Source organism: Limulus polyphemus, unplaced genomic scaffold (genome assembly GCF_000517525.1).
Source record: "Limulus polyphemus unplaced genomic scaffold, Limulus_polyphemus-2.1.2 Scaffold11473, whole genome shotgun sequence".
Lineage (NCBI taxonomy): Eukaryota > Metazoa > Arthropoda > Merostomata > Xiphosura > Limulidae > Limulus > Limulus polyphemus.
Genome location: NW_013677083.1, coordinates 1 through 6,266, shown reverse-complemented (window position 1 = coordinate 6,266; position 6,266 = coordinate 1). Strand labels below are relative to the sequence as shown.

At 35.1% G+C, this 6,266-nt stretch overlaps 1 long non-coding RNA gene across 1 annotated transcript in view; it reads left to right on the top strand.

Moving 5' to 3' along the window:
* The window catches only part of LOC106476756, a 2,322-nt gene extending 1,396 nt beyond the window's left edge, over positions 1–926 (top strand). Inside the window, exon 2 of the long non-coding RNA XR_001291926.2 lies at positions 61–926. This is a non-coding gene — a long non-coding RNA (uncharacterized LOC106476756). The remainder of the gene's footprint in view (positions 1–60) is intronic.
* The last annotated feature ends 5,340 nt before the right edge of the window (positions 927–6,266 follow it).

Here is a 6,266-nt window from a genome sequence, read left to right as displayed (position 1 = left end):
ATGTATGTTTGTGGTAATGTTTAATGTATGATACATGTTTCTTCAACATAACATAAGAAGGTAAATATGTATGTTTGTGGTAATGTTTAATGTATGATACATGTTTCTTCAACATAATATTACTTGCTGTTTTTGCATAAATGTTAAATACATTTATTATATTTTTTGAATTTGGGAGATATGTGGTACATGTATTTGAATAATTTTAAAATGTAAGTTTATAAAGCTATGATAAGTGAAATATAATATTTAGGTTATTCTTACATATTCTTGCCAACAATACTTCACTGAGTTAAAACATGTGTCTTTCTAGGACATGATGGAAAATATCTTACCAAAATAAACTTAGCTAAATTTAAAAGATTAAAAGAAAAATACAACACATCTTTCTAGTTAAGGAACACCATCCTGCCAAGAATACTTAACTAAACTAAAAACACATATTTCTATTTAAGGAACACCATCCTGCCAAGAATACTTAACTAAATTTAAAGCTAAAAACACACTTTTCTAGTTAAGGAACACCATCCTGTCAAGAATACTTAACTAAACTAAAAACACATATTTCTATTTAAGGAACACCATCCTGCCAAGAATACTTAACTAAATTTAAAGCTAAAAACACACTTTTCTAGTTAAGGAACACCATCCTGTCAAGAATACTTAACTAAATATAAAACACATATTTCTATTTAAGGAACACCATCCTGCCAAGAATACTTAACTAAATTTAAAGCTAAAAACACACTTTTCTAGTTAAGGAACACCATCCTGTCAAGAATACTTAACTAAATATAAAACTAAAAACACACCTTTCTATCTAGTTAAGGAACATAATCCTGCCAAGAATATTTAACTAAACTAAAAACAAACTTATCTAGTTAAGGAACATAATCTTGCCAAGAATATTTAACTAAACTAAAAACAAACTTATCTAGTTAAGGAACATAATCTTGCCAAAAATACTCAATAAATTTAAGAAGAAAACGTATTTTTAATTAAGGAACACAATGTTGCCAATAATATGTAACTAGACAAAGAAATGCATTGCTGTTGGTAAAATTAAAGTTATGAAAGTCTTCAATGTCTTTTCATTTGATAAGAAACTGATCAGAAAAATACCCCTTTTTTTGTAGTTAAAACTCTATAGAAAGGATCAAATTGAGAGTGATATTTTGTCTAAGCATACATATGAATGCCTTAGTTTTATTTTATTATGCTAGATAATAAAGTATTGTAAAAAGAAATTGGTGGATGTACAAAATTGTACAGATGACATAAGTAATAAAAGTATTGTTGTGAACTGTGTTTTAATATTTGAATTTAGGCTTTTTATTGTTTTTTAAGTGTAGTTTTTGGCATGATGTGATTATGTGGGATGGCTAAAAATTTGACATCTCAAATGTTCTTGAAACTTGAAAGAAAAATATTGTAATAATATAACAGTATCAATGAGTTAGCTATTTAGTGAGTCTGTTACAGTGTTATTGATCAATTATTGAGTTAGGAAGTTTCTTAGTAGCCGACTGAGTTTATGCTGTAGATATCAGAGAAGATGTGACTGTTTAGTGTTATTTCTGAGTTACATCTATTTTTATGAAAGCTTGTAGAACTTCTGGTAGAAGAAATAAAGTGCTTTCAGTTTTGCTCAGAGGAGTGGACTTTGCGTTGTTTTTTTTACTAAATAATAAAAAAAGAACCTGCCTAACTATAGAATCTGTTACAACACTGTTGTCAGAAGTGGGATTATTTTAGTAGAAAATGATGTAGAATCTAATAATTTGCTAGAAATGGTGAAACAGTGGAAAGAAGAACAAGCAGAAATGTCTGCACATTAAAAGAAGATCTAGAAGAGAAATATACAAAAATTAACAGATCAAGATAAAATTTACAGAAAATTTAAATAAGAAGAGAGCAAAATTGAAGAAAGACCAAGAATGGAGAAACAAGAATTCAGAAATTGTGCTCGCCTCTCTGCAAAACAGTTATTACCTTGTGCCTCTGTGGAGAAGATATTTACACACCTTGAATGAAACTCCAATCCCTATGTTTACTAATGTGGATTGCACCAACCTATGATGTAATTATCATTTGACTGTAGTCTTTCTCCAAAAGCCCCCCAGTGGTACAGCAGTATGTCTGTGGACTTACACCACTAGAATCCTGGTTTCGATACCCATGGTGGGCAGAGCACAGATAGCCCATTGTGTAGCTTTGTGCTTAATTACAAACAAACAAACTTTCTCCAAAAGGAGGGGTGACACATCCTTTACGTGCAGTGAACTCCATGAGCATTAGCATTACAACAAAAGTTCGTTGTTTCCTTGCCACTTCTTACCATCAGACATAAAGAATTTTTCTTTATTTTTGGAATTACAGGATTTTTACATTGAATTTGGTGCTTTAACTTTGGATAACTTTTTGTATTATGTACTCTTACTTTAAATTATAACAAAAATAAAGGTTTCTTGGATCATTTAAAAAATAAATTCCCAATCTCCATATTTCTGACACGTCCTGAGGTCTTGTCTTTCACAGTAGAAGCTGTCTTCTACTGTTTCATTGGCACTCTGATGATTAGTGATGTTATTTCCATTGTGAACTAGATAATTGGTATTATTCTATCTTCTTAATCCCAGATCCAGGAATCGTGACGTCTTTCTGTTGCTTCAGCTGAGCTTGCCTCATTTTTGTAGATTTTGACCAACTGTTCCTTCCATCTGCCTTTGCTTCTGGTTCTTTCCTTCCTGATGAGGAACACGTACTACCACTCTTGTATTTTTCTGCTTTGATTACTCGTGTATGTGACATTTTTTCTATTTCTCCAGTTGTTGCTTTCTCTTGGACAACCTTGCTGCAGGAATCTTCTTCTTCTAAATATATTTTCTTCCTTCTTCTCTTGATATTGTTCATGATGCCTTTCTTTCAGTTTTGCAGTGACTCTCTCCAAGTTACTTTGTCCTCATAGACATTGAGAAACTTATTCTGTGGTGTATGTTTGATATTTTTCTACTTTCCTTGAGCTTTAGTCACTTGAATCTCTTCGTGTAACTTGAGGAATCTCCATTCTCCAACTTTCTCTCAGTCTGCTTGTCTTCACCTTACTCTTGCTAAAATTTTTCTCTAGCTACATTTCATTTCCCTCAGAGACTCTACTTTGTTACCCCGACAGCTTCATTAGGGACATTGTACTAACTTATTTGTCACTTTGACTTTGATATATTCTTCTGCAACATCCCAGTTAACTTGATTACTTTGTTTCTGGGATTTGCTTTGTCAGAGTGTCTTACTTTTGGGTATTTGCATCCCTCATTCTTATCCCAGGTACTTCTTTCTGGCACTCTTCTTTTGAAATGAAGTATTTGGAGGTATTTGTTGCAAGTTGGAAGTTAAAGTTGAGGTTGCTCATCAGTAACCATCCCTACTTACTTTAATTTCCCGATTTTCTTAGTGCAGGGGGTCCCAACGGGTTTTTCGTCTATAGTAGACTTATGAGGTTGCCCCTTTTCCTGTTCCTTATCCTTTTGGTACTTTTCAATGTCCCCCTCAGAGGTCTGGCTTTCACAGATCACACAGGTGCTTTCCTACAAACTTTCCTTCTCTTTTCACATTCAACCTTCTTCTTCTTCTTCTCCAGTTGCCTTTCCACCTCCTCCCCCTTTCGGATCCTTTGCCCCTTCAGTGTGTGGAGGAAGCTCTGGGTTCTAAGATATTGTAGAACAGGTCTTCAACCTTTCTGTGATTAGCATAGATCTCTCGTCCTTCAACCAATTTTTTGTCATCCATTGGTTCAGTATGAATGGTTTCTTAATTTGAGATGGGTGTTCTCTCAAAGGTTATAATTGACCAAGGTTGATGTGTCAGATGCCTTTTGCCACTTCTGTCCATAGCTTCTCCTGGTTTATCCACTACAGCTGAAATTTAAGATCTGGGCCCTACCTTTCAGGTGTGTGTAATGGCCCATTAAGCTTTCAATCAGATTCTAGGAGCATTTTCAGTGGTCTGTCGCACGACAGGTGGGAATTTCACACAGAATAGCCTGTTTTATTGCTTTCTCATGGTGGCTATCCACCCTTGTACTTTATCAATACAAATGGATGGTTGCTGCCGCTGGTACATCTGTCACTCCCTCCAGGTCGTCCAACCCTTCTCATCTCGCTTTTTCATCTGGCTTTTCGAGGGTATTTTATACGTTTCTACAATTACTGGTTACAGAGCAGCTTTGTCAACTATCTTCTATCTCTTTCCTGACCAATCTCCTTTTCTTTCTCTGGTAAGTACAAACCTCTTCCAAGTCCTTCTCTTCAGTTTTCATTCTCATCCAGGCTCTCTTCTGGGTTGGAATCTATGTTTCTTTGTACAGGGTCTTATGTGTTCCCTCTTCAAACCTTTGGCCACCCTGTATCATATTTCTTTAAAGATCAATTTTCTTCTTCTTGGGATGTTGCTGATGAATTTGTCTTAGACACTTTTTATCACAGAGATAGGTTAATTTTAATCCTAGATCACCTCTTCCTCCAAAGACTTGTTTTGCCTGGGAGGATGAACTGATCTTTTCTTCAGTTACTCTCCCTTCTATTTCTTCTTTGTATAGTCATTTCGACCCATTTCTAGTAACAGACCAGCAAGTGATGGTAAAAGGACGTCTCAAATTTTCTGTTGTAATTATATTAGTGAGTCAGTTAGCTAATTGTTAGTCTAATACATTGTTATTGGTTAATTACTGAGTTAGCATGTGCATTAGTCAGCCAGTTTGAGTTTGCGAGGTACATAGGAGAGGATATTTAACAAGTGACTCTTTAGTTTTACTTGTGGATTAGGTTTATCGTTTGAAGAAATAAAACACTCCTTTTTATTAAGTGAACTTTGCATTATTTTTGAATAATGAAAAAAAAACACTCAACAATAGAAACCATTAAAACAATATAGTTCATTTTAGTATCAGCCTATTTTTATGTGAGTGGGTTATAATGTGAAAAAAAAAGATGTATTAGGCCGTCATGAAATTAATGTCGCCTTTTGGAACCTTTCATTAACCACCTCCCCTCTCCCAAACAACAACAACACAAAAACGTACATCACCTATAATAGTTAAACGAATCGCCTAAACGTCACGTTTAATGTGTAAAGTTTAGTATACTCTATGGCACGCGACGAGACACACATTCGGCATGTATTGCTGTTTGAATACAAGAAGGGAAACAAAGCCTCTGTAGCCATAAAGAATGTCAAAGAAATTTATAGAAATGTTTTGAACGTTCGTAAGTGTCAACGATGGTTCAGTACATTTCGTTCGGGTGACTTTAGCCTTAAAAACTGTGATGGAAGGGCTGACATGTTGGAATAGATATTGATGCTCTGAAGACTTCTTGAGTGTAACCCAAGGCAACACACTCGTGAAATGGCCATGAAATTGCATGTTTCTCATGAAACAATACGTAAACATCTCAGGAATATGGGAAAACTTCATAAAGAAGGTGTTTGGGTGCCTCACGAACTCTCTGATTACCATCGTTTCCAATGTGTGAACGTTGCTTCGTCTCTTCTGGCGCATGAACCATTTTTGTACAGAATTGTCACCGGTGACGAAAAATGGATTCTCGATGCGAATATTAAACGACAAAAACCACTTCCGACCCCAAAACCTGAAATCATCCATAGAAATGATGCTTAGCATTTGGTAGGACATCAAAGGAGTACATCATTTCGAACTCCTCAATCCACAGCGAACTGTCAATGCAGAGATATATATAGTCAGCAACTGGAACGATTAAATCAAGCCCTTCATCAGAAGTGCCTTTCAATCCGAAAGGTGTTCTTCTCCACGACGATGCACGTCCACATGTGGCAAATTTGACGTAACACAAAATTATAGAGTTGAGTTTGGAAGTTCTCCCCCACCCATCATATTTTCCAGATATGGTACCATCAGATTACCAACTTTTTCGTTCGCTGCCACACCATCTTATTTAGAAAAACGTATGCAAATGTGGAAGGTGTTAAAGAGGACATCATGTTGTTGGTTTGTTTTTTTTTCATGCTTCAAAGCCAAGTGATTTCTTTAATCAGGGCAGTAACAACCTGATTGTGAGATGGAAAAGCATCATCGATAAAAATGGGGACTATTTCATTAATAAATGTTTTGTTTTGAAATATAAGTTGTTCGGTGTTTTCATCCAAAAAAGCGACATTAATATTGTTACGCCTCCAGTCGTTAATTGATTTTCTGTAAATTCGTTCTGACGAAACTTTAGCGACACAAGTCC